The 24464-nt window shown below is 39.4% G+C and overlaps 1 protein-coding gene across 4 annotated transcripts in view; it reads right to left on the reverse strand.

Annotated features, from left to right (window-relative positions):
* Window positions 1–24464, reverse strand: part of GREB1L (GREB1 like retinoic acid receptor coactivator) — a 123452-nt gene that overhangs the window by 62891 nt on the left and 36097 nt on the right. For all 4 annotated transcript variants that reach the window (XM_072329357.1, XM_072329355.1, XM_072329358.1 and 1 more), the window contains exon 2: window positions 7184–7287. The gene's annotated coding sequence lies outside the window, so the exon portion shown is untranslated. The remainder of the gene's footprint in view (window positions 1–7183; window positions 7288–24464) is intronic.

A 24464-nucleotide genomic window follows, 5' to 3' on the forward strand; every position in this document is an offset into this window, starting at 1 on the left:
AGATTTGAGATGATTTAAGGATTGAGCAAGTACCAAACTAGCTCTGATGCCATTTCCTTGCTAAACAGATGCAACAAACAGATGAAAGAAAACATTTGACTACTTATTTTAAGCGAGTTCACACACAGTGATTGCACAATATGCAATAATCATGAGAGGCTCGTATCTGTGAATAAATGACACTATGCTATAGTCCTTTAAGGCAGTGAAATGCCTGAACACAGAAGAATTACTGAAAGTTCTATAAAAATACTGGAACACTAATGGAGCACAAATGCGACATCCAGCAGGCTGCTCTGAAATGAGGAACACCTTGATGGCTGCCATAAGCACACAACTAGGTTTCATGTGCAAAGAACCTCCTATGCATGTAAATGCTCATCTACAAATAAACACTATGTCCTGTCACCACTTGCATGCATACACAAACTCTTACTGCCTCTTTTACAGCCTCACCTGCCCAACTGTTCACATATATATCCCCAACCAAACTCCCCAGACATCTCCCTCTGATGGACTACTGTGGAAAAACAAACCTACTTAGAAACTATAAGCAAACTGTACGTCATGTTTAGCAATAATTTAAATAGGTAAATAATAATAAATAATTTAAATCCTTTTAATCATTTCCCCACTGGTTCATGTTTTCCTTTGGTGTTTCATGGAAAGTTCTTCAGTACAGGTTTGTGGAAGAGTACAGAAAGACAACCACAAATTTGAACATAAGGGCAAAAAATAAAATAAAATAGAAGAATTAATACAAAAACTAATTTGCCAGTAATATAAAGTTTAGTAACACATAAGCATATGAGAATAAGAAGATAATACAGCGAAGTCTGAGCTTTTCGCAAATATTCTTCATGAAACAGAAGCTTTCAGAAGTTAATTATGTTGATTTAACCCATTCCGACTGCAAGGCTTCTCTGAGTCCAGTAAATGATTCTATGAAATGATTGGAGAAGTTACTGTCAAGGTTTTCCAAGGTTTTTAAAATTAACTTGCGAAAGCTGGAGCAAATCCTTTTGTGCTACCGGGATCTTCCACTGTGTACACAGGGGACGGAACATTTCTATGTACCTTCAACCAAAAGTGTACATTTCACCCTTTTATTGATATGGAAAAAAAACTTCAAGGAAAAAAAAATTATCATCATAAAAATCTAACTTGTCATTTTTAATTTTTGGTAATGTTGAAAGATTTCATCAATTTAAAGCAAAGGATGTGCTCACAGTGATTGCAGAGGTAGCACAAGGGAATCACCAAGGAGCACTTCCGAAGATCTCATCCTGTTTCCTTAAAGCAAGCCCACTCCTACTCAGCTTTCACCCTTTACGGCCTTTCCCTTAAATCACTTGGGCTATTAACCACATTATTAATGCCACTGCAATACAACTAAATCAGTAATGGTGCTTAATCTCAGTTCTAAGATCAAAGTGTATTATTTGGCTGTGTAATTCTGATTTAGCAATTAGTTGTAGACACGAATTAAGGCTCCCAAAAACTTTGCGCCTTAGCACAATCAGGAAAGTTATGTTTGAAAACTGGGGTACCACCACTCACACCTCAGCTAGTGAAACTAAAGAACGAGTAGTATCTATGCAATTAACATAAGAATGATTTAAATAACTATATATCCAGATGTAGCAAAAATGAGATGTTTCTCTGATCTCAAATAAGTTCCCAAAATCATGTAATCAAAACTGGTATTTGCTTCCAAGCCTAGAGATTTTCATTCATTTACATGTAAATATATATGTATATACGTATATAGTTTTCATGCTTACAGATATATAGGCATTCACTGACCAAACATTCTGATAGTAAGCAACTAGCTAAAATGCATTTAGCAATTGCTAAGCAAAACAAACAAGTTAGAACCACTGCAGACATGATGTTGTTGCATAGTTTATGTTAATCTATAACACATGAATGTATCTTTTTAGTCACATCAGTTAGGTAACTTAAACCCGAAGTTTTAACGTAGATTTAATGGTTATTGCAATGGAGCACTGTCTAATAATAACCCATTTAGACATACATATATATTTTAATATATATTTTTAAATTTCCATGTTTCACAGATACACAATGACACAAAATGAAGCACTGATGGTGGCATTTCAACTTGCACTGCTAGTAAAAATGGACTCCGTGGAGGTCTATTAAGCTAAGTTGGCCTGACAGTGAGAAGCTGAGTGCTTCACCTACAGCACCAAACATCATTTGAAGGCCTTAGCAGTAGAGTTTGTGATCAACTCTTCAACACTACTGGACTAACAGAAATCACCATGTGACACTATTAATATCCACATTCTTTTGAACCTTTATATTTACTCAGTTTGTTCCTAACTCTCATTCTTTTATTTTCTTTTCTTTTTTTTTTTTGCTACTGCAACTTTCCAAATGGACAGCCTGATTCTTCAGGAATATCTACCAAATACTTTCTTTTTCCAGTCTTCATCTTATCTGATGCCTGTTCTGATTTGTGGCAGCTGTAAAAGACTAAAACTGAAGCTCTGCGGGAAGACTTTGTAAGATTCATCCCTTCTTTTGCTGCAAGCGGCTCATTTTTACCCCTTGAAGCCAGCAGAACTGCGGTCATTGTGTGGCAGTTTCTCAAATACACAACCAGAAAGCCACCTCAGGATTACCCTTCTGCTGGGGTTAGCACCTTGAAAACCAGATGGGATCTACACCCAGAGCTCGGCTGTGATGTGGCACAAACCAGGATACTTAACAGCCAAGAACATCACGAGTTCCGTTTCCCACATCTCCTTGATCCATAAAATGAATAATCCTGCCAAAAGCACTATCAAGTTTTACTTCTTTCTCTCTCTCTTTCTCTCTCTCTCTCTCTCTCTCTCAGATTATTAAACGAATCCATGACACAGATTTCTAGATTAAAAAGTAAAAATAAATCAAGGAGTAATAAATAATGTCTTGAAAAGTCAAACTCCCTTCACTAAAGCATTTGTATAAAAATGTATACGTGGGTGATGGGTTACAATCCTTTTCCTGCCTAACGCCCTGACTGAAAACAAAGCAAGTCCAAAAAAAGCATTAGCCTTACTTTTATGAGGGTTGGAAACGATGACTCCTAGAAAGGAACCAACAAACGTGGAAAGGAGCCTCTCTTCTGTTGTGGAGAGGCTGTGTCAGAATGTTTGTCAGAAGTTCTCAGAGCACATTCCTGTGCAACTCTTCCAAAACTATTATTCTCAAATAGATCAAAATGGTTCCATTTCTCCTCATGAGAGCTCAGAATATGTTTTTAAAAAGGAACCAACAATTCTTTTCTAATCTGAAGCTCCCGTGCTGTCCACAGGTCAAGAGACATATGTAGCATCTTTTTTCTGCAGCTCCTTTTAACTAGTGATGCAGAGGCAAACAAATAAAGCAAGCTGCTTTCGCATCACCATAGCGATCACCTTAAACACACAATCTTAAGCTAAATATTGTATGGACATTTTCTGCAGGCTCCCTGCTGAGATTTTTACATCTCTGATAGAATTTCTATTAAAAAGACAAGTGTCTAGCACAGAATCTTGGTGGAAATGAACTTCAAATTGTGGAGTGCTTTGTAGAATCCTTTTTCCTTTCCTGAAACATGGGTTTATCATGTGTCAAACCTGACTACTTTCTCCCCTCCCCAGAATACCATGAATTCTTCTGTAAAATAAACAAAGACTCTGTCAAGCATCTCTGAAATTACCAGAGGCAGTCCCTGTTTGAGATCAAAGATGCACATCACTGGTTGGCCTTCTGCAACATCCAAGCTTTCAGTAAAATGAGAATTTCCACCAGCAAGTCATCAACAGAACCAAACATTAACATCATCATATGTGGGGGATGTATCTAGAAAGAACAGTTTTGACATTCAAAGGGATACGCCTCAACAAAAAAACTGTCATTGAAGCTTTTCTTTCCAGATGCTTTGGAATCCCAATAGGTGTCTGTGGCATGTACCCCTTTCTGGGCATTTATATAATGCCATTTAGATCTGACAAAGAAAAACCTTAATCTTTACCTAAAAGATGAAAAAAAAAAAATCAATAATTACATATTAACCCCTAACAGAAGAAAAAATTCATAATTCTAATGCTCCTTTTTGTCCTGTGATGCAATTCATTACTTGTTCTGACACATTGCATATGGGGTCTTTATGTCCTGGAAGGAAAAAAGATGATACTAACATGTATTATCTATTGGAGGCATCAGATGTGCTTCTCTACTTGTTTTTCTCCCAAAAAGACTTAAGAATGTTTACAAATTGGACTTAATTTACCTGCAACAGGAACACACGAGCAGAGGCAATTTTGATTCCCAAAGCTGCTATTGTTGTTTAGTGAGTCAGTAATACAAAACATTTACTGGTTCTATGAACTCTTGGAGGCACCCACATAAAACTTCCAGTGAATACTGACATTCAGTATAAAGAAAACAGCCCTCTCAGTATTTATATTCTGCTTTTGCAGCAGTCAGAGTAAATACTATGTGCAAAATACTTACTGCGGGCTAAAATCTTCTTTGGGGAAAAAATCCCAATAAACATGTAAATAAGATAAAGAACAATTCTCTGCAGAACAGCAGATGAAAAAAAGTCTTAATAATACACATACTTCCATATATCTTGAGTAACTAAATTATAGGATCATAAAAGTAAGTTTTCCAGCTCACATATATACTTCCCAAAGTGTATTAATTATAAAGCTGATATTAAGTATCTCTTCATTTTACACAGACACATATATAAAATGGGATATTAATATGTATAAAGCTGCGAACAGACATCCCGATGGCAAAAGCCAATTCAGTCTCATGGATAAATAAATCACTAATTGTTTCTTCATCTGTTACTGCCTTATTGCAAAAGAATTAAGCTAAGGCCTAGAAAGTCAAAGTTAAGGCTTGACCTTCCATCCCTACCCTATCTGTACACTCCCTTGTGTACCCCTCAAACACACACGCTATCATTTCCTGATGATTTTAGATGGGGTTATCAAAAGAAATTCAGAATATGTGTCAGATTTGTAGCAACTTGAATGCTATACAAATATCTTCTGTGTTTAATTGGTGATTTGTATTTTAGTAGGTTTATTCATTCACAACTTTATTTGTTTAAAGGTGCCTTAACCTTGACATAAATCAATGCTAAGCATCTGTAAATAGCATTTTTAAAGAGTTTAAAAATTAAGCTCTTTGGAGAGCCACAATTTGCAGTCAAGTTGTTTTTTTGTTTTTTTCCCCAAAATAAATAGGAAAAAAAAATAGACAAAATTGTTTGTCAACATCTTTGCTCTTTTTTTTTTTTTTTTTTTTTTTTCCTTTGAAAATTAAGCAATTCATTCTTCTTCACTCTTCTTATGGTGTTCTTCTAAAGATCAGGACAAACCGCCATGTTAGTTACAATATAAATGCTAGCACTGGCTCCCAAGTATCTTTTCTTCCTAATTTGACAATGACTGTTTGTGTAAGACAGGAGGGCCGAGGAGTCTGAGATCTTGGGTTGTGCCCCGCAGCCACCCCCCTTTCCAAAGGGAAACAAAAAGCACTAAACCTTTTCAGCCACATACAAGCTCCTTCCCCCACCACCTTTCTTGCGAAGACAGCTGCTATTGCATTTCCTTTCTTGTTACTTACGAGGTCTTGGCTCTTGACATTGATTTCTTATCTGTTTCTGTGACAAATGTTAAGTGTTAATAATCTGTCAATTTGAAGAAAGGTAATGCTAAATAAATTATTGGAATTAATTACTCAAAAACTGTCCTTTAAAATTCATTGTGAGCATTACAACACGATCAGCAAAAATTGCTCAAGAGCAGCAAAAAACAACCCCATATTTTCAACCACTTAGTAAGTTTTAGGAGATTAAAAAGTTATAATTTAAACGAGGCTGTATCTTGATAATCTAAAGCAAATCTTTGAGGAGAGACAGAGTGACTGGGATAGGACAGTTCCCGAAGAAGCAGTCTTAATTTCTAACTGATGGGCTTTACTTCGTACTTTTTGGTTATGACATATAAATGTTAGGATCAAAAGGTGAAGGTTCGGGAACTTTTTCAGTTATAGAACCAATAAAATGATAAACGTTTGGGATACCAAAGTATACCTTCTCTAACTGTCCTTTCAGACCCGCATTGACCGCGCTATAATAGCTGCCAACATTTGGTAAGGATTAGCCTTTCATTTAGACAAAAGAAAGCATTCCTTAGCTAAATCAGCACTTTTTGCCATCAGACTCATAAAACCTTTTCACAACACAGATTTTCAAGAGAATCCTTTAGGGTTTTAGGATGCTGCTCCTTTTACTAAGTAACAAAATACACCCCAGGGTGTCTCATTGACCGCACTCAGCTGTCCTTTGACCTCTGCAATTGTTTAGGCCTAACTTCAGGGCCACAGAATCTGCCTCCCCCCCATCGAGGAGGCGAATGTTGCATCTTCCTGGCACCCAGGGAAGCAAAACGCTGGAGGTTCCCCCCTTACTGACTCCTACCACGATCCAGATGTTGCCAAGTAAAACCTTCCTGCAGGCAGGTTTTGGGACCCTGCAGGGGCCACTCGGGACACGGGCGGTGGCAATGACCCCCTAGCTCTGCTAGGCCTCCACGTTGCCCTTGCCCCAGGGATGCAAGAGGTCATAAAGCATCTTCAGCCTTCTGGGTACGCTGGCTATTTAAATGCAACAAGAAACTATGCAAGCCCAATACTGTATACTAAGTCAAGCCTCCCCCTTTAAGAAGTCAGAAAAAACACTTGTGAGAATCTCAGTTGGAAGCACAAATCTATCCCGATCATGACAAAGATCTGCATTCTTCTTCCCATTTGTTTTAAGCCCTTTGAGAGGACAAACAAACAAACACCCACTCTCCAAGTGAATAAAACTCATATTTAGCTAGTAGCTTAGGTATTTGCAGCACTTCTAAGTACAGTATCAGAAGAAAATTGTTACAGCTGCAAGTGTCGTTAAATAACAAAGCTGACCTCACGATGGATATGTAAGAAAAATGGAAGCATACGCTAGACCTCTCTGGAGAACTTAAGATACATGCATGATCAAAGCAAAACAATATAGAAATTTACAGTCTACAACATTCTCAAAATGTAGTCCGTGTATTTGAAAGCTCAAAAGTGAAACACAAACATCCCACATATTCTTTATTAGGAAAGAGGAGTACAGTACCTTCTCAGATTCCTTTTAGCCTATCTGAAATGCAGTCATGATTAAAGGATGCAGCTAAGAGTTTGTGAAGTCTTGCTGTGAAACTGCTTAAAACTCCAAACCACCTGAAAAATAAGAAGGGAGAAAGAAAAAAAACATTAGAATGATTTGTGCCAGCATGTATTTTATAACCACCCAACAAAACCTGCCTATCCACACCTGGTTAAAGGGCATACTTGGTTGAAGCTGCATTGCTTTTTTTCTGTGCATTCTACCAGAAAGTCCAAGTCTGTCACAACATCTGTACATTTTTAGTGCTGAAGTCACCATATGCAATATTAGGAACCTACCTCATCAGTGTGAAACATTTAACTGTTACAGAAACATCAAAAAGAAATGATAATGTAGAAATAATTGTTTGACTCCTCATTCAAAAAGAAGCCACCTAAATGGGTGGGTGGTTATCTAGTCAGAACTAGAGAACAGTTTTCAAAACAACGTCAGAATTTGCTGATTTCTCTCCTATTTGACACCCCACAAAGGTATTTAAGTGGAAGTATTTCTAATAGAAATTACAATTTATAAAACAGAATACACCTGAAATACTCAAAGAATGACAACAACGGCAGAGCAAGTAACAAGCAGAACAGTATCTCCTAAAATACTAGTGGCTGTACAGAACAGTAATTAACATGAGGAAAAGCATTACATTATCATCAATGGGATTCTGACAAGACTTTTAGGCATACAAGCTGGTTTGACTTCTTAATATTTTGCAAAAAGATTTCAAGGAATCTGTCTTCTTGCTCCCAGATAGGATTTCAGGCTTAAAGCTGATACCACACCTTTAGACCCATTGTCAAGAACAGAATGAATATAACTCTGTACAATGCATGCCTGTAATTCAGAAGCCAGGTTTTAAAATTCAAAGGGAAATAGCTTTAAACTTCTTCCTCCTTGTGTTTTTAGAAATCAGACTACTGAGGAAAGCAACTCCAGCCCTTATCTCTTACCAAGGAAATGTTTTTGTTTGGGATTGTGTTCTGGGTGAAGATGTGCACACAGCTCCTGCCCCACATCCCTGCTAGCCCAGCAGCAGATCTACCACAGATGGCCAATGAGGTTAATGCGCTCAGCTCCTGACCAAACCAGAGGACTCTGTGAGGACTTTAATGATCGCAGAACGGCAGTAATCCAATTCCAGCAGCTCCTGGGTCTGAAATTGCTATTTTTCGGACACGTGCTGAACATTTCACCTGCTAGTAATGACATTTTTGTATTTTCTTCTAATTACACTCAAAGCTAAGACCTTTGGCCCTAGGCCACAGACCGCTATTCAGGCTGCACACATTCTCTTAAACGCCCTGATCCTTTGTTGTCACCCCTAGTCTTTCATCTATTATTTACATCCATTCAGAAGAGAGATACTCTACCATTTGTGAAGCTTTAAAGCTTCTAATCATCTTAATTTCTTCGCCTTTCAACCAGTGCTTCCCCTTATGGACCAATGCCAATAGTGTGACAAAATAATTTTTCAAGTCGAGATCCTCCCAGACCCTTCCCAAACCTTGACACACACTGGGCTGCGCCTTTTGTTTGCAGCCAGCTGCTTTTGCAAACACAGACCTCTGCTCGGTTTGGAGCTCTGGCTTCACTTGTTAGCGTGTTGGGGGCAGTTTTGGGGGGACTTGGGATGTTGGGTGGTGTTGTTTTTTGTACACCACTTTCTTTCCATTACAATGACTAACTGAACTAGCTAGCTAGACTGCATCAGAGATACTGCAATGAAACATTAAGCACCCTTTGAAAGCCAAAATGCTAAGAATTTCAAGTTTCCTGTTTTTCCAGAAGCAAATCTAATACTAATTACTAATAAACTCAGCTTTGATTTTCTGTTGTTACAGACCCACTCGGTATTGAAAGATTCTCACATACCACTTAGGAAGCACAAAAAAATTGGCAACCCTTCTGCTGGTTAACGGCAGCATTGATTTGTCTTAGCCTTGGAGCATGTTGCAAAAATATAATTTCTTCACATGATGTTTTCACATGATGTTCAGATCATGCCCTTTGGATCCTCCTTTATTTGCAGACAGGAAGAAAACCTATGGCATTTTCACCAAGACGGATCTCTTCAGCATAAATCAGTCCTCAGTCTTAGCTTCCAAGACTCATAGGATACGGTAATGTGTGATCTATCTTGGCTCTTCCTTCCAATACCGCCTGGCTTACTTTTGATTTCTAACAGAGCTTCCTTGTTGTCTGTCCCTTCTGAAGACCCCAGCCCCCTCAGCTTTTCTTATTTTCACCATTTGCTTCAACCAGCAGTTCACTTGAGGCTCATCCATCTTACGATGCCCCAAGTGACAGATGCTCTTAGGAATGACCACGCTGCTAAGGGAACAAAAGATAACATCACCTCTAGGAACTCAGAGAGAAATACAACTTCAACCCTAAGACAGGGCTGTCCTGAAGGACATGGCACCATAAACCTCTCTCAAGTGGAAGAAGAAAAAAAAAAAAAAAAAAAAAAAAAGGAAAAACAATTGCAAAGAAAAGGAATCTGACACAATCAAAGGCCAAAAAGAGAATGTGCTTTGTGGCAGCTGTAGTTAGTGGCAATGACGGCCTTTTTACTTTCTTTACCCTAGCAACCCATGGAAGGATTTTGTGAAGTTTACCTGTGATCAAAATGAAAGAGTAGAGACATTTGGTATAAAAACTGCTGAAAAATTCTTACAAACTTAGAAGGCATTTGGAAACAGTTTCAGCAACACTACACACAAGTTCTCCTTCAAAACACAAATATTACTCCATTGAGGCCTACACATTCTACAGACCAGCTGTTTCACAGTTAAGTTCTACAGGAATTCATAATCACAGTACCAGCAAGTGTACTTGATGAACATATAGTTTAATGGGAGTTATGTTACTTCAACATCACAGCTGCTTGACAAATCTGTAATTTACAAAGTCTGTTTTGACATCTGAGCACACATCATTTAAATTATTATGATTTTTTATAATTAGAGTGGTATATTTTGCAGCTAAAACTCACACGTCTAAGCAGATTGGAGCAAAAATCTCTGCTTCAAAATGCACACAGAGTCTTTTAACTTTTTGGTGCAAACAGACTTCTGTGTGGGAGAGAAACAGTCCTGGGTGGTTCTGTAAATCTCTTACTCAACAAAGAGAAGGGCATATTAGCATCTCCCAGTGACATACTTGCAAAAGTGATGCCACAGATACTCTCTCCTTCTCTCTCAGGAAAGTTTTAAACAGCATCTCATGACCGGTTTTCAAACACTACAGGAAATAACCATCATTACAGTACATGAGATTGACAGCACATGAGGTTAATGGAGATAAAAGCTAGAGCTGTAAAACGAAGCGTAGGGGGTCTATTAACCAAAAGTTTAATGCGAGGCCTGGGGAAAACTGCAATACACACTTCTGCAGCCATATTTTTTTAACAGGACTTGAGTTAGTCTCTCTGCATATCATCTGTGAAAAGAACAAATAACATCAACTGCATTTGGTCCTTTTTGAACAGAAACTGTGGAAGCATCCCAACAAGAGAGGTGCATCCTAACTTCACAGTTGCTCTCCCACTCTGAGCCACTGAGTGATCCCTGCACCAAAACATTTGATAACTCCCCACTCGGTTGGGAAAAACATAAATGTAGGAGCCTCTATCGTACTGGGACATGACTGAAACAGCTGCACAAAATGCTCTGCTTTCTACCTCACTTCCCAGCCTGATCAGTCCACACTGCTCTGAAATCATATTCTGAATACTTTGAGGTCTTGGCATCGAGTACAGACCAAAAGTAGCAAAATATATGCTGCCCTACAGTCAAATAGATATCTTATCATAGAGACAACCTTTACATGTCGCAATTCCAAATATTGATCACAGTAGAGAGAAGTGTTTATAGTTAATATGCAGTCCATCTTTTAGGTAAACAAGACCAAGAATATGGTAAAAGGTCAAAACTACATTATAGAGCTCTGAGTAATTCCTCAGACTTTATCTCTTGTGAGAAAGGACAAGGTGTAAAATGGGTTCTTGGAGCCCAACTTTCTATGCAACAGATCAGGCCAAAGACAGTGACCTAAGCAGTAATGAAGAGTAACACAACTACTTGTGTTGATGTATTTAGTAACACCAGTCTGCTTTGGAAATGTCTCGTTTGATGAATACAACATTTTTCAATTGAGACTGAGTATTTTTTTAAAGTATTTTTGTAAAACCAATTCTAACACAACTCAATACTAACATAGAATAACTGAAATATTGCTACTAGTGCCACTAGTATTAAGTTATTGACACTGAAACATGACCTTGAAATGACAGCTCCATTAATGCAAGTCTTACGGAGGAAGGTTTCAAAAAGCCCCGATTAAATTAACTACTTTTAAACACAATAGGATCAATACGTATGCAGAGAATGTACACCCCCATAGCAAGTCCTGTTTGCTTGATTGATCAAAAACAAAAAAATCCCGTGGCCTTCCAGATCTCAGCTGGTGCCAGAAATTCACATAGAAAAAAAAAAAAAATCCATCTAAATGAAACTCTGAAAAGGTTTACCCTTCACCAGTCTATTTGCACTTCAAAAACTCCTTAAGTCCTTCAGCTAAACCCCAGGGTTGAACCATTTCAAAAATGAGAGGGGGATGGCCATGATTTATCTTCCTTCTGTGCTCTGGACAGAGCTGTAAAATCCGCCTGCCTGCCTGCTTGCTTTCAGGAGCCTTGGGATATTTACCATTTTTAGAAGTAATGCTGCCCATTTCCTTGCTGTCACTCATCTCCTTCCATCAGACACAAGTACATTAATAAAGGAATACTTCAATTTCTGCTTGCTGACATGCAGCACGTGAAGCTGAGTCAATGAAATGGCCAAGCATCTGAAATCACCGTTCTGAATAAAAATACAGCAGACCTCATTCATGCCCGCAAATATCACCTTCTGCCTGTCTGAATTTGTGCCGAGAATTTGCTTAAGAATACAATTTAATCTTACTCCTTACATCTGTTTGTACCGAACACATTTCTGGCCAAATGCTCAAAATAATTTTCCCCTTGTACAGGATCAGTGTGCTGGGTCACACAGGATGCATTTTTCAGTTCTCTGTACTTCAGGATACGCTACCAATAGAAGGAAAACTGAGATTTCATGGGTCACAAACTTCTGGGTCACAAGGACCTTCAGCATGGCTGTCAGCCTGCTAAAACTCAATTGACATACCCTCATTTAATATGGCCATTATTGAAAATCCTGCACCTGAATTTCTACAGATTTTTCTGAAGTACAAACATCAACTCAATGTTACTGCATTTCTTTGAACAGAAAATAATGCTCCAATGTTCAGGTTATGTGTTAAAAATACAAATATACTTGCATGAAACAATGAAACATATAACCTCTTCCAGCATCACAGAATAGCACAAAGGAAGGGCGCTGTAACATGCCCATGTGTTTTACTATTTATAAAGCTCTCTCCTAAAGGTTCAGCCCTGCAAGTCACATATCAGCGAGACGACTCTTATCACTCTAAATTCTTCAGACTCGGATAAAGAGATTGGCTATTATCTTCTGAAAAGGGCCCGTTTATTTCCAAAATCCCTTTGCTTTTATCACAGATTCAGTATCTCCCATTCTAAAACAACAAAAACAAAAATATTTTGCAAAGATAAAAAAAAAATACACAGGTCCTGCCACTGCAGGTCCAGTCTTAATTAGACTAGCAGGAAGCCTGAAAAGCATTGACATTGTGCTTGTTTTTTGTGCAAGCCAAATGCTGGCTGTAACAAAATAGTAGGCTTAATCCAAAAAAACCCTAATCATTCTATTAGTCCTCACTCAGATCAACAGCGATAGTTAAGTATGAGGTTGTGGATATAGATATGGCAACTTACTCAGCATTTGACATTCCTACCAACTTAACTCCCCAGAGCCTAGAAATCACCTCTACTTTAGAAAATAAGTACAAAATGTTTAAGTATTTATTCTCATTATATATACATCCATATATATATATGAATATATATTTAATATTAATGGATGAAATATTTACGTATTTCACATTAAAAACAATCTCAGATCTACATTCTTTTGTGAAGTCTATTACAATATTTACTTGACTATGTCAACTATGCCCTTCACTGGCTCAGAATGAACAGACTGCACTGATGGTGTTTCTCAACTTACGACTAACTCTGGCGTGCTTGCAAGACTTACAATTCCAGCTGCAGCACAATTAATAAAACACTTCAACTTCCCTACTTATGCCAACATTTGCTATTTTAATTGAAACAATTTTCTTGAAGGAAGGCAGTTTTCTTTCTCAGAGCTACATTCAGTAGCAGAAGGAACAACTGTTTCTTGTTGCAATATGAAGCTTAAGTATTTTGTGTGGTCACTTATTTTTCTTTACCAGTTCTGAAAATAAAGCAAAACAAAATAAAAAGCACAGTCTGATCAACAAGATTTGGAATTTCATTTAAAACATGAATGCCACAGAGCCAAGTAAAGCAACTTAGAGCAGAAGTTTGAACAGAGGGGGGAAAAATGCGTAAGAACACAAACAGGCTGTTCCCTCCCCACCCCCACAAAAAGGAAAAATGGAAAAAAAAAAAAGAATAAAAAAGCTGAAAAAAACGAAACATAAACAAGAAATACCCTATGGATTCATTAGCAACCAGGGTGGCAGGCCTTCCTCTAATTCCCTTATAAAAGCCCATGACTACCTGCAGAGCCTGGGAGTGCAAATCACATTAGTGGAGACACCAGATGACCAAAGAAAGCATTGGAGGCCTGGTAAAACCAGTAAACAAAAGGCGGCATTCCAGCTGAATACCACTGCTAGAGTCAGCATTGTAAGATGCTTGGATCTGATAACCCAGAAGCAGATTAGCTGCAGGCAACAAAAGAGTAAAATGAGAAACAAAGGGGTCATTTTGACACATGAAGAAATCATTTCCATTAAGCCATCTTGAGTTTACTGTGTAGTTATAAAAACCGCTCCTGCTTCAAGTGACATCTGAAGCAATGAAGCACTGCAGCAGCACAGACAGGCTCCTGAAATAATGCATTCCTCAATGCAGTATAAAGAGTTAAACGAGCCTCTTTGCCTTTGAATCCCTGTGACCTTTTATAGATCTAATAATGCTTCTTAAATCTGCTGTACAGGTTTCTGTTGAATGACTGACATGTTTGCTAGGCAAGATGAACAGATTTATTAGTTCTACCTGTATGTAAGAGCCGCCTGCAGAGAAGGCGCATACTGCAAATATTCTCTTGTCACCACATGAGAAGGCTCCTGTGTTGCACACATACATGTCTCACTTGCTCGCTTTCATCACAGGAAAGAGTTGTACTACGTGCCTTATCAGAAGGAGAACATTAAGAGGATTTTGATGCTGAAGCAGGTCTGGGTGCATTTCCATCTCTAGGAAAGAACTGTAAAATCAAGGCATGGATGTCTGTACAGACATACAGATATTAGAAGAAGAAAAGTTTTCAGGCTAAACTCAGAAAATTTGCCACAATTTTGTCTTATCCAGAACACAATGAAGAATTACACATGCTGACAAGAAATTAAGCTAATTTGCTTTCTTTCCTAGAGAGAGAACTGTCATGCTATGAAGTATCTATAAGGAACACAGAGAACACAGCAGATTCAGCAGGGACAGGATTTCATAAGCATATGTATCCACAGCCAACTGATTCTTCTCAGGGGGAAGCACAGTGAATGTACTCTGAAAAAACATCCTGGAGAAGTCAGAGACACCGTAAAGCCCAAACAGTGACTGTGTCCAGGTACAACTTACAGTACATACTGACAAGGAGAGCCTGCTATCGAGGCATCCCATAAAAGCTCTGCAAACACCCTCTGTTACCCGATGGCTTTGCAATAACATGTAAAACATATCTGAAAAGTGGAGGACGGTACAGACGTCTCATTTCACAGTAAGGACATCCTCTGATGACACTGGTACCACCATACTGACATCAGGACAAGAATAAAAACACAAGAATAAAAACAGTCCAATGGCATAGAATGGAAATTGTGCAAGGGTGATTTTCCATGGTCCCAAACTGCTCTGGCTGTGAGACATCAACACGGCTCTGCACAGCAGCAAAAATACTGCAGGCACGACCTGGGAGACAGAATATTGACATAGCAGAAAACCTTTTCTATCACTGTGCTTTTAAAGTTAACTTCTTATCCAAAATAGGCTTAAATGTGCCTTTATGAATTCACAGAAAGAAAACTGTAAGGAAAGATGTAAGGAGTGTCATGAAGGAAGCCTTTACTCTGCTGAAGGACGGCACCACAATCTTTGCTGGCAGCCGTACACAGTAAATGTCCATTAGCGATCTTTTCAAAGTCTCTTTCTTATAAAAGTGTCAGAGCACCCTAAACGAAGAGGCAAGATGATTAGCCCAGAATATTAAAAGTAATCTTTAGATGCTTAATCCAAGCAGATCCCATATACTTCATTTACAAAGGGCTTTTCTAAGCAACATTATTTCATTTTGTTCCTTTGGATTCCTTCAGCACTGCGGTAATCCAGCAAAAGAGAAACCCTTGGGCTTGCTGCTTAACTGCTGTTGCTTGTGCAGAAAGACATACACAGCCAAATCTTCTTAGAAATTCTAACTTTGAATGTCTTTGAGGAATTCTAAATATTTTTCCATAGGGAAAATGACTGACTCCCCAGTCTCCCCTCACCTAGAACTGTCGTGGACCCCACTTTGGACAGCTGATTGAACATCTTGGAGGTGGAAGAAATTGCGTTTCTTGTTCCTAAGGTTCCCTAGCAGAGGAACCTTCCTCTGGAAGAAAGACCCTCACTGGCAAACTGAAGGGCTCCAATCTAGACTTGATGGGATAGCTGCAGGCAGGTCATGACATCTTCACTATTTGTGCTGATCAAATCCTCTAAGAGTGCAGTTGGAGTCTAAAACCTCTTTCACATTAAAACTGATTTTGTTGAGAAGCCCTTCAAACAAGGACCTCCATAAAGCCTAGAGAGCTACCTGAAGTGACAGTAAATGTGAGTAGACATCTAGATTACAAATAACAAACACCAGAAGAGCTATCCTAGTAGAGAAGAAACTATATCTCTACAGATATGATGTCTAATTTAGACACTGTTTGCTAAAAGATTGGAAGTGTTTCTGGAAATGGATGTTGAATTTTACTTTACGGTTGGTGGCGAAACCAAACACATTGCTCTTTGAGCAATTAAGAAATCTAGTATAGACAAAGGCCTAAGTGAAAGGCAGGACAAATAGTCAGGTTTCACACGGACAAGACAGTGATTTTGCTCAGTCTGGCCACATCCCCAGTACTCAAGCATAGCGGAAAATAAAAATCAGTTTAGAAAATAAAAGGCCTTTCAAGAAGAATTTCGTAAGAAAAGCAGATAGGAAGAAAACACCTTGTTCTCTCTCTCACACACTGAAATAAGAAGATCCCTCTGTCCGGAAGACTCAGAAATAAGGAAAAGTTTGTTCTATGCTTTAAATATAGGAGGGTAGCAAGGGATGGCAATACTAATAAGGGAGTTCTCTCTGTGACTACATTCCCCATAGTCTAATAAAGGTAGAAACAATAACATTTTCTTCTTCTGGCATCATAACCAACCTACGCAGAACTCAGGACAAAGCCTATCTTCCTATTAACTAATACAGACCTCTATTTTAGTCAGGGCTTCTTTAGTGAGCGCTGCAAAATGCATAAACTGAAACACTCAGAGAAATCCTGGAAAAGGCTTTCATGTTTCCAGCTGTTAATTATAACATAAAAATCAGGACTATATACAAGGACACTTATTAATCTAATCCTTTCTACAGGCCTAATAGGTCTGACTTGCTGTGAAACGTACATCCTCCATCTGCTTCCTTTTTCTTTCAGAGAAAAGGCTCCATTGCTGCTACATGTATTGGCTTTCAAGGCCATATTCATACACTGCTCTATAAAGAAAACAACATGCTTTGTAGAGTGGGAACCTTTTCAATGAATTCAAAAAGAAGGCAATTTTTTGTTCCCTGCTTAGTAGATTCTTATTGTACAGATAGTTTCTGAGAACAGGTTGTATAAAAGCTAAGCAGGGAGAAAAATCCTAGCTTCACTGCCTGTCAACCCTGAAATCCCTAACGTGACAATAAGCAGTACTTCCCCACCATATGCTGCACACTTCTGGTGCCTTCCAGGAAGCCTTTTTATCTGATGCTCAGAACGGATTTCTGATCTGAATGCAGAAGATCGAAAATACTGAGATGGAGCTGAAGAAAAATAAAATTGGGTGGTTGAGAATAGGAAGAAAGAGGAAGTAATTTCTCAGAGATGCTACCTTTGCTTTGTTGCTTCTGTTCCATTTCCCCCCATTCCATAGCTTCCTGGGCTGTAGAGACCACGCTATGGTTGAGTTATGGTAGAGGAATATGAGACAGGGAACAGTAAAATTAGGATGCCAAATTTTAGGAAAGCTAAATTGCAGCTCTTCGGGGAGTTACTAAATTGCAGCTCTTCAGGGAGTTAGTCCAAGAAAGGCTTCTATGGGTACCTCAACCAGAAAAGGAAGTCCAGGAAGGAGTATCCCCCCTATTGAGTGACATGGGCAAGCTGATAACAATGTTAAAGGCTGAGAAACTTAAACTTCTTTTGCCTCAATCCTCTCTGATAACTGCTCCCTGCACAACCCTCAGAGGTTCAATTTGGTGGGAGGGGGTTGAGGAAGCAACATCCCCATAAGTGAAAATCAGGTTTGTGATCACCTGCAGAACCTGAACATTGACATGTCAATTGATCCCAATGAGATGCATCCCAGAGTCCTGACAGAATTAGCTGGCACAGTTGCCAAGCCACTCTCAGTGCTATCTGAAAATGGCAATCAGGTGAAGTCCCTGGTGACTGGAAAAAGGCAAGATCACACCCATTTTTAAAAAGGGTTAAAAGGATGACTGCAGGAACTACCAACCTATCCTCTGTTTCACCTCTGTCCTGGGAAAGATCATGGAGCAGATCTTCCTGGAACTGACGCTAAGGCACATGAAGACAAGGAGGTGATATGGGAGAACCACCATGACTTCACTGAGGGCAAATCCTGCTTGACCAACCTAGTAGCCTTTTATGATATGTCACTGCAACAGTGGACAAGGCTCTCTGAGGAGAGAAGGCTCTGTGAAGATGTCATAGTAGCCTTTCAATATGTAAAGATGAGCTACAGGAAAGAAGGTGACAGACTCTTTAGCAGTGTCTGTGGTGACAGAACAAAGGGAAATGACTTCAAGCTTAAAGAATGTAGATTTAAGTTGGATATAAAGAAGAAGTATTTTATAGTAAGAGTAGTGAGGCACTGGAACAGGTTGCCCAGAGATGTGGTTGGTGCCCAGTCCCTGGAGACTTTCAAAGTGAGGCTGGAACAGACCGTGGACAACCTGTGCTGTCCTTGTCCACTGCAGGGGAGTTGGACCAGATGACCTTTAAGAATCCCTTCCAGCTCTACGGATTCCATGATTCTTGTTTTCCATCCCTCACCAGCTTCCAACCATATCAGCTCATTTCCTAGCTACTACCTACTGAAAGAACAAAACTTAACCAAGAGCATCTCCCTCTACTGGTGCAATACAACTCTCTAACTAGAGTACTGTCTCGTTTACCCCGGCCTATTTTTGGCTGCCATGTGAAAAGCAGCAACTTTTTCTTGCAGCTTTTCCCACTTCCCTGAACACTGTTTTAAATCCCAACTATTGACAGGGTTTGAAATCCTGGGGAAACTCCCAAGAAATCAGCAGAAAGATACAAATTACAGTGTATGAAGAATAAACAGCCATTTTTCTTTTTGGAAAACCAGAGTCCAGCAGGATAACAATTCCAGATAAGATTTAAATAAACGAACGTGGGAGGTAACAGAGAAGACAGTTGGTTCCTTATGCTCACAGGTAATGACCTCTGTCTCTCTTGCTCTCCCAAAGCTAACAGTGCTGGTTATTGCACCCCTCTAGTGTGATCTGGAAAGGATCCAGCACGCTACTGATTACATTTCATCCCCAGTTAGCTTAACCTTTGAAACATGTCAGTCAGCTGCACAGAACAGACCAGCACGTAGGGTCAGCTCAACCTTGTTGGTCCCCACATTCTCCCAGTGTTTGCACAGAAAACAAGCCTGTGCTCAGGGATTCCTTCCTGATAAATACAAAAGGCCTAATGGGAACAGCACTGAAACACTGACTTTATTGCAAGGTGCCATTCACAGCCATTCATCTACTAAAGCAGAAAAACAGTAGTTCTTATCTTTCTAAAACTGTAAGAAATAACATATGGAAAAACTCTCTGTAGGAAAGCAGAGACTCAACTGTTTTATCTGAGGTTAGGTATCAAGCAAATGTTGCATGCGGATTACTCCTTCTCCATGAATATGTGAAGAACAACAACAGAAAATACAAGAAAATATACTCTGCAATGACACTGAAGCAATCGGGTCAACAAGCATAACAAAAATACTTTGTGCTAAAAGCAAGGTTAAAGCATTCCTATTAAATTGCCTGTTTTTCTCAAGTTCACTTCCTTCCCAGAACAGTCTATTTTCAAGCTCACATTTGATCTGTTGGAGATCTAATTTTGAAAAAGAAAAATCATCATCCTCCATTCCCTGGTACTCCTACAGGAATGTACGGGTCTTTGCAAGATCAAGTACTTTGCCCCTTTTAAAACAGTTTTCAGGTTTCAACAAAACCCTTAGTTTAGTTACAGGAAAGGATGCAAAAGGAGGATAACACTAAAGTTTTCAGCTTCAAAATGCTTCTCGTTTGTTATTTAGGAGTTGCAATGGAAAAAAAAAAGGTCACTTCAGCAGAACTCATTTTCTCTTAATTTCTCTGAGAAATGCTGGTGAAACAGTAACAAAGCTTTCACCTCTTCCTCTCCCTGTCAGCATCCTCCTAAGGTTCCTTCAGATACAACACAACAGTACCCTTGCTATACCCACCACCTTATTTTTGCTCCTCAAAGAGGAATTTTAAGACAAAAGCTGGTGACCGTGAGAGCAGAGCTGGCTGAGACCTCACATCCCTTCTCCAGCCACCCCTTTGGCACTGTCACCCGCTCCCTCAGGTGCACTACCCCTTCAGAACAAAGGCCCCGCTGCACTTCAACCCACACTGCTGTAAAACCCCATGGTCCGCAACAGCTCTAAACCCAGCTTCTGGGTTTCTCTGAAGGAGACATCAAGCTCTTCATCCTGCCCAAAGCTTCCACTGGAACACAAGCACCCCACAAGCCCAGAGGAGCAGGCACAGAACTGCACTGGCTAACACAAAAATCCAAGTCCAGAGCCAGCCTGGCCCTCGATCAAGGTCAGCTGTGTCTGCCCCATTAGGCACTGCGGGCTGAATGGGTCCGGGGCTGACATCTCAATAACAAGGAGAGACGGGGGCAGATAATGGGAAGGAAAAAACCTCGGGGATTTGAGGGCCTTGAAAGAGAAGATAAAGAGCTTAAATTTGATGCTATAAAGACAACACAACACAAGCAGAGGAATGCAAAAAAAAAAAAAAAGAAAAAATAGGTAACACAAACAAGGTGACAGGCACAGAAAACAAAGGGCACGCACTAGGTTGTATTTGTCCAAGTCAGCGAACAAGAGGCTTGACACAGAGAAGGTGGGAGGTAAAAATCTGTCATTCCTCCCCAGTGAAAGAGCAAAACCATCCAGAAGGGCCGTCAGGGAGGCAGGCTCTGCCACTGCTGGCAGGGCAGGCTCAGGGGGAGAAGGGATGCAAGAGGGAGGATACAGTGTGCTTTCACCATGCTGAGCTGACAGCTGAATGTCCCCATGGCATAGACAGGTCCCTGCTCGAGCACAGGGAGGTGGGTGATTCACTTTATGACCTGTGAGTGCTTCCCTCCAAAGTTCACACAGGATGATAATAGCCCCTTCAAATGAATTCATGCAGACGACGGTTCAATTCAAAACGAAAACATGCCAGGTCTTCAGCAGACAAAAACTAGCAAAAGCCAGTTACTGCTATGTGAATTATTTCTACAGCTGCTTGTTTATTCCATTTCAGTGGCAATTTGCACCACTGGGCTATGCACACAGGGCCAGCAGGCCAGGAAGGCAGATCCCTATCTCCCGTCAAATCCCATACCAAGGCCACGCTCCTCAAGAAATGCAAGTGAAAAAACAGATTGTGTACGGTCCTGCAATCTAACTTCTGAATTCACAATAAATACTGCAATGTCATTTCTCAATAACATAAAAGCGTGCTCCAGGACGGACAGATGCTGAAATGGTACAAAAATTGAATGTTTCAGGAAAAAGCTACTTGTGAGACAAGCAGTGTTCATCTCAAGTCAGACTAAAAGAACATTTACAATGATGCCACGATGATTCACTAAGCCTTAATAAATATATAAATAAGCTGCTTCAGGAAGCTATTCCTTGCCCATTCCGCTATTGATTTTCCTATGCTTTTCTCATGTAAACTTGTGATCCTTAAAGAGGTTTACATACGTAAAAATAAAGTTTCAAGCTGTAAGTGTTACCTCCCCACCAAGGCAATGATTCATGTCAGGCATTCAATACAATTAAGAAGAGTGGCAGAGGGATGCAAAAAGAACCATTTCATTTTGCTACCACTGAAATCAGACACTGAAACCTGTTCATTGATTTTCCTTCATTAAAAAATAACCGACTGTAAAAGAAGCGTTGCTTTGTAGGATCAAAGCCAATATATCCTACAGGAAACACACACACACACACACACACACAAAGCATTGGAAATGAGGGTTAATTTGTCATGCAATTTAACAGCATTAGCTTTTATCAGCAGCATTTCAAGGTCAGGCACATCCATGTTGAAAATGCTGGTTTAGTTAGGATTTCATTTCTCATATATTAGAGATCAGCAGTTTTAAAGCGACGTTAATTTGAAGGGAAGCTGCACGGGAGCATCAACATTAAACATTAAAAAAATTAATAAAAAAATAAGCTGCTTTTCATAGTGCAGCACCGTGAACATTAAAACCAGAAAATCTATTCCAGAGATGCTAGGCCGAAATACTGATGAGGCTATTTAAGTATCCAATTCTCTTTTACTAATTTAAAACGTAACTCCTAAGAAATACGTAAGTACATATAAACCAACAAATTACAAGAAATGCTTTCCATCTGACCACAGGACTAAGTCACAGAAAGGAGCCCTTTCACTGATGTAATTTGTGCAACATTCCAAGAGCCTGCAAAGAGACTTGCTTAATATCTCAAGTCACAAAGTCAAAATGGCCTCACATTTTAAAGAGGTTTCTTTTTTTTTCTTTTCCCCAGGTCCCTGATTTAATTTTAAGACTTTTTTATTTAAATTTCAACCTATTCTGTTCAGAATTCACGTTAACTCATTGCATTGATCCACTAAAAGACTAATTTGAAATGCCAGATCATTCCGTTTTTAATGTGCTCTACATTTTGTTTAATCAAAACATGCAAAAGGGCAACGGTAAAACAAAATGCTAAATGGAATTCTACAGATCCAGTAAGAAAATATTCCCCAATCACTTATGGGAGATTTTCCCTTTTTGTGAAAATGTGTAATTTCAGAAACTAACGCACATGAATGCTTTTGCATTCATGGTTAAGTCATAGAAAGGCTCTCTGCAGCTCTCCATTGAAAGTTTGATCTTTAAAAACCTACAAAAACCCACAGTGCTGACAGACTGCAGTTCTGTTAGCACCACATGTTTCGTGGGATCAAGTCCATGCTGCACCTGAAACAAATACTTTGATCAATCAATTACTGGCAGAACCTCACAGTACCCGGGATGTATGCCAAAGAGCTTTACAAATGCTTACAGAACAGTGATGTTACAGCACTGAAATCTCTTAAGCTTCTTTCTTTGCAGTTCTGTCACAGTTCAGAAGAATGCCACCCCATTACTCCAAAATGAGAGGGGGAAAAGTTCTCACTCCTTGCATGAGCATAATTAATCTTGTGACACCTTGACAAAGCAGCTTATTGACAGTGAAAGAAAGGATTTTTCTGATTTCCTCTCAAGACAGGAGATGGTCTTTATCCATCATCCCTTCTTCCTGATCTCTTCTTCCAGAGTACCCACATCAGCAGATCTGTCTATCAGAGCGGACAGCAGGAGGGAAAGGCCTGCATGATTGATAGGGCAGCAGTGCTCACAGTGCTATTTAAGTGCAGGAACCCTTTGTTGGAAACTTACTTTAGAGCAGTTAAACAAATATAATGGCAACCAATTCAACCATTGTGTGGCTAGAGTCAGCTCAGGCTAATAAGTAAAGTTAGCTAATTACACTGGTCTGATTTAAAATCCAGAAAAATCGTGGAGACAGAGTCAGCACTACAGTGCATTGAAAGAAGAGACAGTAAATATTAAAGTTGTAAGCATGTCGTGCTTTCTAAATGATGGTTGATTCCAATTTCACTCTCCCTTGTGAGCAGGACTGCACACCAAGGCCTCCTTTCCTTCTCTCCCATTCACAGGCCTGCTAGAGATTCCTACCTAATGTTTTCTCTTTTTACACAGTTCAATTGCCTCCTCTTTTCCTACTTTACGCAAGATGTAACATATTTACTTGTGAAAACTCTGTGGCATTTCATCTTTTAAAGGAAAAACAACTAAAAATGCCTTCTTAAAGGAGGGTACTATATACTCCCTACGCAACTGAGCTCCACTCTAGTAATGTATCATTGAGGGAACTGATTTGTTGCAATCCACCACAGATACCCTTATGTTAAAAAAATAAATAAATAAATACATGAGCCACATTCTGAATACTTCTCAAAAACACATACTTAGTAGGCAAAATGCAGTTTTTCTCATATATGTGTATATATTCCTATTATATGCACATTCCATATATTTATACCTTTCTTTTAGTTCCACTCATCTCCCTCACCTTCCCCAAAAAAACATAAAGCAAAGACTTGGCTATAATTATATGCCCATTTAATTCTTTTCTGCACTCATAGAGAAGGGGAAAGCGATGTTACACACTTCTTTCAATGCTCTGTTTCCTGGACAACTCTTGGTTCAGGCCAGGAAGGATCAAGGCATGGCACTCTGGCAACTACTGCAGCCAGGGATGTCTGATTCAGTTCCTGGTGATCTATTTCAAATGTAATCAGGCCATAACCTGTACAGTCCTCTGGCTGACAGATGTAACCACCAAAGAAAAGCCTACAGGAGCCTATGTTCTCTGAGGCTGCCAAGAAAGACAGCTTCATCAAGGCACGAGGACTCTGTGACCCTGGAT

Source organism: Excalfactoria chinensis, chromosome 2, assembly GCF_039878825.1.
Source record: "Excalfactoria chinensis isolate bCotChi1 chromosome 2, bCotChi1.hap2, whole genome shotgun sequence".
Taxonomy (NCBI): Eukaryota; Metazoa; Chordata; class Aves; order Galliformes; family Phasianidae; genus Excalfactoria; species Excalfactoria chinensis.